Source organism: Ovis aries, chromosome 7 (genome assembly GCF_016772045.2).
Source record: "Ovis aries strain OAR_USU_Benz2616 breed Rambouillet chromosome 7, ARS-UI_Ramb_v3.0, whole genome shotgun sequence".
In the NCBI taxonomy this organism is placed as follows: domain Eukaryota; kingdom Metazoa; phylum Chordata; class Mammalia; order Artiodactyla; family Bovidae; genus Ovis; species Ovis aries.
In genome coordinates, this window is record NC_056060.1 from 64,089,318 (window position 1) to 64,102,438 (window position 13,121).

General features: G+C 41.8%; 1 long non-coding RNA gene across 1 annotated transcript in view; it reads left to right on the forward strand.

The window, feature by feature from the left end:
* Window positions 1–13,121, forward strand: part of LOC121819984 (uncharacterized) — a 54,159-nt gene that overhangs the window by 8,580 nt on the left and 32,458 nt on the right. The window contains exon 2 of the long non-coding RNA XR_006060395.2: window positions 11,241–11,355. This is a non-coding gene — a long non-coding RNA (uncharacterized LOC121819984). The remainder of the gene's footprint in view (window positions 1–11,240; window positions 11,356–13,121) is intronic.

Sequence of the window (13,121 nt, forward strand, 5' to 3'; positions counted from 1 at the left end):
GTAGAGTTTTCAAAATATTAGAAAAGTAAATAAAAATTACTACTATAATGTTTGTGCTTTCATTACATTTTAATTTTCCCTGCTTTCACATATTGCCAGAAATGAGTAGATGTGAAATGTCCAACTTTTGCCACTAAGAATCCCACTTGCAACAAAAATTAGACATTTAAATGCAGTAAATAAATTTAGAAGAATGATTTATGCTGTAATAGCCCAAACACTTCCTTAATTATTAAAGTAATAAAAGTTTTCCTCAATAACAATGCTAAATACAGTTTTATGAGCAAATAAAATTATGCTTTATTTTTTGTCTATGAACTAATAAAATGATACTGAAAGTATGACCTTCTATGGTGCTCAACATTTTGCAAAAACAGTTTTATGTTTCTTGTTCCATTTGAGCCTCATAACTGTTTCAGAAGTGAATTGAATGGAATTTATTATTCTGACTTCACATGAGGTAAAAGAGGTGCAGGGATTGAGCTTTTTCTGGAATTACATAGCTAGAAATTGAAGCAGAATCCGGGATCCTGCATCCTGTCTAAAGCTTTGAGCATCCAAAAATGGGTACATATATAACCTGTTTCTCTTCTGTGTTTTGCTGTTTGTTTGCTTCATGCAGGACCCCGAGTACTTGCAAGAATTTCTAGAAGACTTTAAAATTGTTGTTAGCACATGAGCTTATAAACAAATCAGGGCAGCAACAGTGGATCGATCAGTATTTTTCTTCAGCTCTGACCCTGCTCCTTTCTGTCCTGTTTTCCTGTCAGGCATGGCTATCACTTTTGTTGGGCCACTCTTATCTAATGCAATGGTGAGATCTTGGTTGTGTTGGGGGAGATTCCCCTTACTTTAGACAAAATCTGGGCAAAAATGGAACAACTCATTCTGAATTCATTAAGAAAAAAATTTATTGATTTATGTGGCTGTGTCAGGTCTTAGCTGTGGCATGCAGGATCTTCGGACACTACACGAGATCTTTCCATGCAGCGCCCAGGCCCTTTGTTGTGGTGAGCGGGCTTCTCTCTGCTCGTGGCTCAGGGACCCAGTAGTTGCGGCACATGGGCTTAGTTGCCCTGTGGCATGTGGGATCTTAGTTCCCCAACCAGGGATCCAACCCGGGTCCCCTGACTTGGAAGGTGGATTCCAAACTGCAGGACTACCAGCGAAGTCCCCTGAATTCATTTTAGCATATCATGGTGTTGCAAAACTGAGACAAATTTCTTTTAAACAATTCTTTTTTTTTTTTCATGGAGTATAGAATTTTAAAAATCTAATTTTAAGTATTGAATTATGTCAGACCTGACATCAGTCAGTAAATACTAAGTTTGATATGACAAGGAACAAAGAATTTAAGACTTTGTGCTACTCCCCAGACCTTAAATTCTACTGGGGACACAAAATATTAAGCCTTTCAATAACACAGCTCAATGATTAAGTGAAATATTTTGCAGTGTGATTTTGAGACACCCTTTAAGATCTGCTAAGTCCATCTATAGGTCAGGGAGATTGAGGGAGGCAAAGTGATCTATTTGAAGGCTGTGGAGCAAAGATGGAAGAAACACAAGGGAATAAGAGAGTTGAGTTTAGAGAGAAGAACTGGGCATAATTTTGTTCAAAATTTCATTCTTTATTAGCAATAAATTAAAATAAGGTGGTGTTTTTTGATGACTCATAAGATAGATGTTGCATGAAAGGGTACTGGAATCAACAGGCACAAATAAGACAGCCAAACATGGAAAAATGATCATAGGTAGAGCATTTGTTCCACTTGCCTTTTATCTTTTACACCTGTGTTTGAATTCATCCAAACTTACATAAATCCTTTACACAGCTGTCGAGATCGCACCTGAAAAAAGGCTGAAGTAGTCTCAGACGGGCTAACATTTCATCATTCTGAATACTTAAACCCAAACAGGTTTAAACACTTTGCCAAACCCACGGATAACGGGCTTCGCATTGATCTTTGCTCTGTTCAAATGTTCAGCCGTGTGCCAAAGTGTACACTGCAGATTGCCTTGTATAGACTCCCACAATTTTTAGCCACAGAAAAGCTCAAAAATAATGTTTTAGGGATGTCAGGTCTCCTTTGAAATCTACTCAGTAATAATACACTTTGATACATGTCAGTAGATAAAGAGCAGTTGGCTGCTTGTACAAACTGATCTACTGAATTTAATTTTTCATTTTTTTTTGTAAACAAGCAGTTAAATGCAGCATACTTCTGAAAAGAGCTTATCGAGTTTCCAGTATTTCCACTAGACTGTTTCCGATGTCTATTCTGACCTCCACAATTGGATCACTTGTAACTTGGAGTCTGTCGTTAAAATGTTTTAAAATTATAAATATGTACATTGGCATTATAAAAAATGCACACAGTACAGAAAGATATAGTATGAAAAATGCAAGTCCTCCTATACTATCTTTCCTTCCAACTCCCCTCCCTAGAAAAACCTCTTTAAGAGTTTGATGTATATCCTTCCAGATCTTTTGTAAAGTGAATTACTTTGTGTGTGTGTGTGTGTGTAAATATGCGTGCATGTTCAGTCGCTAGTGGTGTCCAACTCTTTATGACCTCATGGACTGTGGCCTGCCAGGCTTCTCTGTCCTGGGATTTCCCAGGCAAGAATACTGGAGTAGATTGCCATTTCCTTCTCCAATGTAAATAAAAATGCTATCATAACATAAACATTGTTATGCCACTATCTTTTCCTTAAAATAGTATAAAGTTTTACCAATTTAAAAAAATGTTGCCAGACTAAGGAGAGACTGTTGCTATCTCTGGGTATAGGATTTGCTCTAGGTGAGGACAAGTGTGCATTTAAACCATTCTATTCAAATTTAACCCCACACTTTAATCCTTCCTTATGTACACTACCAAAAATTAAGAGGCTTGCTTTCTTGGTAAAAATGAAGCAGTAAGTCTGAAAGCTAACCTTTAAGGAAATTTAGGGCTTACTTTCCTGGATAGTAGGGGGAAGACAATGGAAATTTCAAGAAGGGGGGTGTTTTGAATTTGAGCAAAATTGGAGTTCTGGTTTGTTTTCTTGGTCTAATCCATCCGTGGGTGTGATAGAGCAAAGCTCGGGCCTCCTGTCTTGATGGACATCTCTCCATGGGGCTCTCAGGAGGACTGTATTCAGTTTTATATATTGATGGAGCTCTCATTCCGCGTGTTTCTACGCCTCGCTCCAGTGTGCACCGCTCTTCCTCTATTGGCAAGGTAAGTGTGTGCTTTGCAGCCCCATGGACTGTAGCCTGCCAGGCTCCTGTGTCCACAGAATTTTTCAGGCAAGAATACTGGAGTGGGCTGCCATTTCCAACTCCAGGGGATCTTCCCGACCCAGGAATTGAATCCGTGTCTCCTGCATTGGCAGACTGATTCTTAACCACCGTGCCGCTTGGAAAGCCCTCCTTTAAAGGATCTTCTTTCTAAGGGAAGAGATGGATTTCCCTCAATATGGCAGAGGAAATCCCGCAGTGAGCCCAGGCTTGAACTTCATGAAGGGATGTGAAAATGGCTACAGAGTTTTGACTGCTGGCTGAACTTGACTGTAAACTAGTTGGCAAGATAATTTAAGCAGTTGAAAATGGCACTGGTAAAAAGTTGAGGGTGGGTGGATCAGATAGAGTCAAGAGACAAATTGATCCAAGCAGAATATCTGTTGAGTATAAGGTTGGAAATATGAAGAAGGAACAGAAGATATAGTTAGTTCTAGGGTTTGGCACTTGGACCTGAGACAGAAGAAGTTAAGATGATGAGAGTCGTGATGAAATGGCCTTCATTCGTTACATCATCATGTGCCATTTCTTGTCTTCCAGCTTATTTTCCTTCAGTGATCTCAGGACAGGGACTCCATGCATGACTTGGCTTTGCCAGCTGCCTCTGTGAGGCTCTGCCATTTGTGGGTGCTGATGGAGAATGAGAGACTTGCTCCTTCCTCTTAGCTTCCTGTTTGCTTTCTGTATCCCTGGGAGCATCACTCCAGCCTTGTTTCTTTACAAACCCTGGTAGTAGTAGTTGGTTCCAGAAATAGTCATTGAATCCATAGAGAAGTTTTTCCAACATTTGCAGAACCTGCTTTCTCACAACCCACTGCCTACAACACCAGCTGCAGCTACAGAGCACCCTCCAATCAGAGGTCTGGTGTCCCAGCCCCACAGAGTCCTTCTGCAGCTCAGAGATGCCAAGCCCAGCTGAACAGCACCCCTCCTCCGAGGTCTGAGTTCTTCAGCTCTGTGCAGACCCTCTCGCTAAGTTTTAACAATTACAGCTTCTTCTGTTTGTTCTCATAGCCTTAGGAGTGGTCACTGCTACTTATAATGGTTACCTCTGTGATACCTTAACGTTGTTGCCCTGTTCTTTACTATCAAGTCATTTATTTATTTAATTTTACTTCTGTCTCTTTACCAGACCCTGACTGACACAGGCTCTCCCCAGATGGAGTATAAATAGGAGAGCTCAAGGGTTCCTTTATCATTCAGGACGGGTGTTAGCCTGTGTTATGTGGGGACAAAGAGACTAGAGGGGAAGAGGTACGTGCGGCAACTTTTAAGTGGCAAGGAAGCAACAGGATTGATGAGGGAGTGAGGACGGAAAGCGTAGCCTATACACGGCTTCTATCCTGGTAGTGGAGAGAATGTGACGCCGTGGAAAACTGAGAAAGCTGAGAAAGGAATGAGTCCAGATATAGGGGTATGAAATTGGAGATATTTTAAAGGCATCTGAGAAAATGGAGCTGGAATTCAAGAGAGAACTAGAGTGAGACTGTGACAGAATTCCCTGAGGACGTAGGATAGGATGGAGGAACAGGAGTCCAGCATGGGATGTGCCATAACAGAGAAGGATGGCTTCTTTTTAAAAATCCTGTTAAGGGCTTCTTTTGATATCCTGTAAAGGGCTTTTTAAATATCCTGTAGAGGGCTTCTGTGTCACCCTGCTTATTTAGCTTATATGCAGGGTACATCATGGGAAATGCCAGGCTAGATGAAGCACAAACTGGAATCAAGATTACACAAACTGGAATCAAGATTGGGAGAAATATCGATAACCTCAGATACAGAGATGATACTACCCTCATGGCAAAATGTGAAGGAGGACTAAAGAGCCTCTTGATGAAAGTGAAAGAGGAGAGTGAAAAAGCTGGCTTAAAGCTCAACATTCAGCTTGGCATCTGGTCCTATCACTTCATGGCAAATAGATGGGAAAACAATGGAAAACAGTGAGAGACTTTATTTTCTTGTGCTCCAAAATCCCTGCGGATGGTGACTGCAGCCATGAAATTAAAAGATGCTTGCTCCTTGGAAGAAAAGTTATGACAAAGCTAGACAGCATATTAACAGGCAGAGACATTACTTTGCTGACAAAGGTCCATCTAGTCAAAGCTATGGTTTTTCCAGTAGTCATTTATGGATGTGAGAGTTGGACTATAAAGAAAGCTGAATGGTGAAAAATTGATGTTTTTGAACTGCAGTATTGGAGAAGACTCTTGAGAGTCCCTTGGACTGCAAGGATATCAAACGAATTCTCAAGGAAATCAGCCCTGAATATTCATTGGAATGACTGATGCTGAAGCTGAAACTCCAATACTTTGGCCATCTGATGCAAAGAACTGACTCATTGGAAAAGACCCTGATGCTGGGAAAGATTGAAGGCAGGAGAAGAAGGGGATGACAGAGGATGATGTGGTTGGATGGCATCATTGACTCAATGGACATGGGTTTGAGCAGGTTCCGGTAGTTGGTAATGAACAGGGAAGCCTGGCGTGCTGTAGTCCATAGGGTTACAAAGAGTCGGACATGACTGAGCCACTGAACTGAAAGGGCATCTTTGGTGGCTCAGTAGTAAAAAATCCACCTGCAAATGCAGGAGAGACAGGTTTGATTCCTGGGTTGGGAAGATGCCCTGGAGAAGGAAATGGCAACCCACTCTAGTATTCTTGCCTGGAAATTTTCTTGGATATGTAGCCTGGTGGGCAATAATCCATGGGGTTGCAAAGAGTCAAACATGACTTAAGGACTAAACAACGGTAGGTTAAGAACTATAGGTCCATTACAACCAGAAGAAGATATTAGTGATGATTTGAGATTCTGTTATTGCTCACAGAAGCAAGCAAACTTCAACTTTGATTAAGTAAATCAATGCAGTAGAACATCAGTGAAAAATGTTACCATAAAAATTTTTTAAGATGGAAGCATCTGAACAGACCCCAGAAACACTTTACATGAGCAGCAAACTGTGAACTTGGTCATCAAAGAAAACACACAGCAAAGGTAGTCTGACACAGATTTAATAACATTCATGATCATTATTGTGCTCTACTCTAATTAGGTACAAGTGGTAAGAAGCTCTTGTAAAATATAGTAATTCATATGGATGGAAGTAAAATCAATGTTCTTTTTGTTTTCTTAGATCTTTATGGAATTGGATCTGCCAGCAGTTTTCACTGATACCATGTATCATTAATTAAATTCTGTTTAGCAAATATTTATTGATTTAAAAAAAAATTACGTTCCAGGTATTGTCATGGCCTCTGGAGTATGAACAGTCTTGGCCTTAAAGTTGAGAAGTGTGTGTGCACTTTGCATAGAGTGATGGATACATGTTTCTGCCTAATGGTTCTACATCCCATACTCTGTGATCTCCCTAATTAAACATATAACTCCCTCAAAGAACCTTTCCTTCCCCAGTGGACAGCCTCACTCACCTGCTGCCTGCCTTTTTCCTGCCCTTTGTTGGCCACTGTGGTTTTCTGCCAGCATATCCCATTCTCTTTTTTAAAAAAATATTTATTTATTTGGCCGTGCCACGTCTTAGTTGTAGCACATGAAATCTTTAGTTGCAGCCTGCGGAATGTTTAGCTGTGATGTGTGGGATCTAGTTCCCTGTCCGGGGATTGAACCTGGGCCTACTGCATTGGGAGCACGGAGTCTTAGTCACCAGGCCACCAGAGAAGTCTCCAGCATTTCTGATTCTAGGTTTTGAGAGGTAAAGATCTGGACACCAGGGGACTCTGGTTCATGGGCCTGGGGCTATCTTGCTCCTAGGAATAATAGACACACAGTGACGTGGATGGCACAGGGGGCAGAGAAACATAGGGTGGGGAGTGCTTTATCTCTGTATAAACTGGAACTCTTAGAAAATGGGAGGTAAAGTCAGGAGGAGAACCTATATCCTGCCTGGGAAAAGAGGGGGAAGGCTCTTGCTGGGGAAGGGGACAGGCTTGAGTGGGATGGTTTCGTCAGAGGGAAATTCTTCATCCAGCAGCTCTGGGTAATGGGCCTCAAGTAACAGAAGCTAGTTTAGTCTTTTACCTGTTTTGTTGAGGGAGACAGAAGACAAATTTAGGAGAGAGAGTGGAGGATGCTGCCCCCTTATTCTGGCCCCTGGTGAATCATTGAGGGCAGAGTAAATGATGTTGCTGTAGAAAACAGCCTCTAGGTATCTCAGTGGTGTGACACTGGAGAGATTTATCTCTTCCTTACTCCGTGTATCCACTGTGGGTTGGCTGGGCACTTTTCTGTGTGTCATCTTCACTTGGTGTGCAAGCTGACACCAGGGCTGACACAGGGCCCCTACTCTCAGGGGCAGCCGCGATTTCTAGACAAAAGGGAAGAGAAAGGCCAATCATACTGGCTCTCTTTTTTTTTTTAAGAGTATAGTTGATTTGCAGTGTTGTGTTAATTTCAGGTGTACAGAAAAGTGACTCAGTTATACCGATACATATATCCACTCTTTTTTAGATTCTTTTCCCATACAGGCCATTGCGGAGTACTGAGTAGAGTTCCCTGTACTGTATAGCATGTCCTTATTAGTTATCTATTTCATATATAGTCGTGTGTTTATGTCAATCCCAATCTCCTAATTTAGTCCTCTCCCCTTCCCCCCTGGTAACGATAAGTTTGTTTTCTACCTCTGTATCTCTATTCCTGTTTTGTAGAAAAATTCATTTGTACCCTTTTTTGTCTCTTAAATTCCACATATGAGTGATATCACGTGATATTTGTCTTTGTCTGATTTACTTCACTCAATATAACAATCTTGAGGTCCATCCACGTTGCTGCAAATGGCATTATTTCATTCTTTTTATGGCTGAATAATATTCCATGGCTCAGACGGTAAAGAATCTGCCTGCAATGCAGGAGACCCAGGTTCGATCCCTGGGTCAGGAAGATCCCCTGGAGAAGGAAATGGCAACCCACTCCAGTATTCTTGTCTGGAAATCCCACGGACAGAGGAGTCTGGAGGGTTACAGTCCATGGGGTCACAAAGAGTCGGACATGACTGAAGCAACTTAGCCTTAGCTTAATATTCCATTGTATATATGTACCACATTCTCTTTATCCATTCCTCTATTAATGGACATTTAGGTTGATTCCATGTCTTAGCTATCATAAATAGCCAATCACACTGGCTCTTAAGGGCTCTGCCCAGAAATGACATGTCACTTCATTCATATGCCATTGGCCAAAGCAATGACACACCATGTCTTTCTTCCACGTGGCAAAGAAAGCAGAGAGAGAACTTGAACACTCTGCCTATAACACTGAGGTGCTATGCAGGAAGTTATTGGTGACTCTAAGAAGCATCTGTACACACAGGAATAGTGTGATAAGCCAGGGTTATTGGAGTGAGAAGCCTTCATTATACCTGAATTATCTGTTGTACTCATTGACACTTGAAAGTCCTTCAATAGCACATAAAATTGTGTGTAATTAAGAAAGGCTTGAAAAAAAAATAAAAATAAAAAAATAAAAAAAATAAAGGCTTGTACTTCCCAGGTGGCATTAGTGGTAAAGAACCTGACTGCCAATGCAAGAGACATAAGAGATGTGGGTTTGATCCCTGAGTTGGAAAGATCTCCGGGAGGAGAGCCTGGCAACCCACTCCAGTGTTCTTGCCTGGAGAATCCCATGGGCAGAGGAGCCTGGTCGGCTACAGTCCATAGGGTTGCAAAGAGTTGGACACCGCTCTGGCAACTTGGCATGCACACATGCAAGAAAGGCTTAAATAAATCCAATAGAAACCTCCAGTGGTCCAGTGGTCAACACTCCATGTTTCCAATGCAGACGACATGGGTTCTATTTCTGCATAAGATCCCACAGGCTGCAAGGTGTGGCCAAAAGATTTTTAAAAATCCAGTAAACTCACAAACTCTTTTTTTTTTTTTGTAATCAGATAACAAATCTGGTCTTTTGTGTTTTGATAACTGGGAAGGGTCTTTCAAGAACAAGAAAGGGAGATGCTGTAATGCATACTGGGCATCTGAAATAAACCAATATGCCTGCTATAGGCTGTCTGCTTCACCCCTTGTAGTAACTCAATGAAGTGGAGCAGTTAAGAACATGGACTCTGGAGCCATATTGGCTGGGTTGGAATCTTGGCTCTACCATTCAGCACTTCTGTGACCTTGGATAATTCCTTAATTCCTCTGTGCCTCAGTTTCCTCAGCCATAAAACGAAGATCGTGATACTGTCTACCTCAGAGTGTTGGAAGGAGGATTTAATGTTTGTAAAGTGCTAAGAATGGTGGTGACTGGCAAAAGGCATGCTCTCTCTATAAGCATTTGTCAAAAATACAAAATATGTTCTATGAGGTAGCCCCATTTACCAACAGGAAGCCAGGGCTCCTAGAAGTTAAATATCTTGCTTGGGGGAAAGGAAAGAGCCAGTTTTTCACCACTACTCTCTAAAGTCCAAGTATTTCCTTTCACAATATATTGGGAACCAGATAACAATATTTAAAGGAGAAAAGGGTATATGGAGATAGGAGGTATGAAAGGCAAGCTTTCTACCTCTCAGCATTGCTTTCACTTGAGTCATGAGGTTTTTATGTTCTGAATGACTCTTTGATAGAAACTTGTCAGTGAGCAATAATGATTGTCCTACACAAGTGAAAGTGAAAGTCACTCAGCCATGTCTGACTCTTTTTGACCCCATGGACTGTAGCCTGCCAGGCTCCTCTGTCCATGGAATTCTCCAGGCCAGAATACTGGAGTAGGTAGCTGTTCCCTTCTCCAGGGGATCTTCCCGACCCAGGAATCGAACCCAGGTCTCCCATATTGCAGGCGGATTCTTTACCAACTGAGCCACCAGGGAAGCCCTGTCCTACATAAGGCAGATACCATTTAGCGCCATGGGAGAAAGGCATTGTCACTGACATTATGTACCAATGACCTGTCAAGGGTGTAGCAGCCTGGAACACATATCAGTTATTGCTCAAGTACTGAGGACTTTATATACTCATGTGGATATGCATAATTATTCCCAATATGAAATTTTTTGTTGAAATATGAGTGATAAAATTTCCCCTTGAAAGATAAGTCCTTGTAAAAGAACAAGATAAACTCAGTGTGAGGCTAAAAATGAGTCGCTGCTGCTGCTGCTCCTGCTAAGTCGCTTCAGTTGTGTCCGACTCTGTGCAACCCCATAGATGGCAGCCCACCAGGATCCCCCGTCCCTGAGATTCTCCAGGCAAGAACACTGGAGTGGGTTGCAATTTCCTTCTCCAATGCATGAAAGTGAAAAGTGAAAGTGAAGTCGCTCAGTCATGTCTGACTCTTCGCGACCCCATGGGCTGCAGCCTACCAGGTTCCTCACTCCATGGGATTTTCCAGGCGAGAGTACTGGAGTGGGTTGCCATTGCCTTCAGTTAGGTGTTAAAAATGAATGAACAGGAGCAAGTGATGACCTTCTCATGTCAGCTGCAAAGAATTGAGAGATGTACCTTTTGAATTCTCACCTCCCTATTTTGAAGAACACAGCTCTTTATAGGGAGGAACTACTGCCTAGGAGTTAAAAACAAATCCTGAAGTCAGAGTGACCCAAAGTTTAACCTAAACTTTACTGTTCACTCCCTGACTTTGTGATAGTCAGTTTTCTCATGTGAAAAATAGAGACCATGACATTATAGTTCTCCCTCAATTGTCATCCCATTTCTCTTCCTTTGTGTAAAGTGTGCTTTGAGTGAAACTGACCCTCCCACTCCCTGCTTTGGGAGTGGGCCCTGATTAGAAGCAGCCTAGCATTATATTCCCACTCCTTTTCCCAGTGGTGATGTCAGGGATATAGTGCGAGTAACTCGTGCATCAGTATGAAGCTCAGTAGAAAGAGTGGTGTTTGTTCATTGATTCTCTGATAATTCCCACTCTGTTGAGTGTGAATGAGGAGGCAAGTAGGCCCAATGATTGCTGACAGAGTTCTTTTTTTTAATTATCACTGGGAATGAACCTGATGCTAGATCCAACACGTGGAAGATGGCAGATATGAGGAAACTGCAGAGAAATGGATCCAGAGCACTGATCAAGCCATGCCTGAAGCCCACACTACCACTGGAGTTTGCAGTTATATGAGCAGTAAGTCTTCCTTATTTGTTAAGCCAATTTCTGTTGAATTGTTTCCCCTGTAAAAAAATTTATATAGGAATTGTTGAATTGTTTCCCTTATAAAACAATTTCCCAATTTATATGCTAACTTCTAGAGTGGCTGCATATGAATAAATAGCAGAATGCCTGCTGATTTCTAAGGCAGCATCTATCATGACAGTACAGTTATTGTCTCAATGTGGGGGAGAGGTGGGAGTGCTACAGATAATGACATGGAAGCAAGCCCCAAGGACATGGTGGTGGTGGATTTTCGGTGCAGAGAATAGGAATTAAGAATAGAAACAATCACTTAAAACTTCTGTTTCATCAATCTCCCAGGCTAATTACTAATTAATTTACTATTTAATTGGTAACTACAGCTATTAATTATGTTGGGAAATAAAAAGGTTTATAAATATACACTCTCATATATTCTATAATTTAGTCATGAATCAGAAGGAGGTACATGATAGACTGCTCAATTCAGAGGGGCCCAGGATTTCAAGATGTATTAAGGAATGGAATGCAGTGGGAATCTGAAATATTTGTCAACAGTTTGGTGAAGACAAAAGTAGAACTGAAAAAAAAAACCCCAAAACTGAAGCAAAATCAATTGAGATCACAATGTTCTTTCAAAGTCTCTTCCTGAGAGTCTGAGCCAAGCTGGTGAGCACAGTGTTTAGCCCTTCTGGAATGTGGGGGGCTGCGATCTGCCTTCAGATCTGCAATCTGAAGCGTGGGGGTGACGGGGCTGCCCTGTGCCCATCTGGGATCCCCAGGTTGCAGCCTAAGGGAAGGGTGCTATTGACAGCCCTGGAGAAGCAGGGAGAGAACCAAGCGGGGCGTGGAGAGATAATGAGTTCCGTTTCTGACATGTTTAGTTTTAGGAGGTGGTGGGACACCCAAGTAGAGATATTCTGCAGACAGAAAGAAATATGGCACTGAAGAAAGGGTGAGAGGTCAAGGCTGGGGCTGGAGATTTGGGAGTCATCTGCGTTCAGGTGGTAATTAAAGCCATCTGCCGGGAACTTCTAAGAGGAACGTGCTGGGCGGGAAGAAAGCCCACGGCCCCAACCTGAGCCTTGCTTAGGGGAAGAAGGAAAAGCAGGGAAAGGCACATGCAGGAGGTTCGGGAAAGAAACAGTGAGAAAGGAAGGAAGAAATCTACAGAACAGTGTCCTTACAGCCAAGGGCAAAGAGGAAATGGATGGAGACCCATTAAAAAGGCCATAGAAGCTGAAAAAGCTGTAAAGAGCGATTAGGCAATGGGATGTTTCCCTCATTTTACAAACGCCATTCAGAAGGAAGCAAAGGTCATTTACCCTTCAGAGAACTAGGGAATCATTGGTATAAGATGAATGATTTGAGGGAGGCTGAATTCTCAGCGCTTTCCTTTTCTACCTAAAAAGGACATGATATTTATCAGTCTGGGGGTGGTTTAAAAGGAAGCTAGTCAGCACTCTCAGTGGGAAAAAAAAATGAGAAGTCCTCATTTATAATACTCTGAAGATTATTATCATAATGTAGATAAAATAGATTTAGTTGTTTTCTCTCTTTTTGGGGGGAAGCTAGCCCTTGAAAGTTATAGGACAAGGGAGCCTGGCTTACCAAGATAAACAGGACCCTAGGAATCTGAGTATTAAAAAAATAAAATAAAACCAATTGGGAAATACTCTATGTGTAAATATCCAGTGACATAACACACTGCCATGTTGTTGCTGAAACTGGCTAAGTGAACTGAACTACAGGAAAGGCGA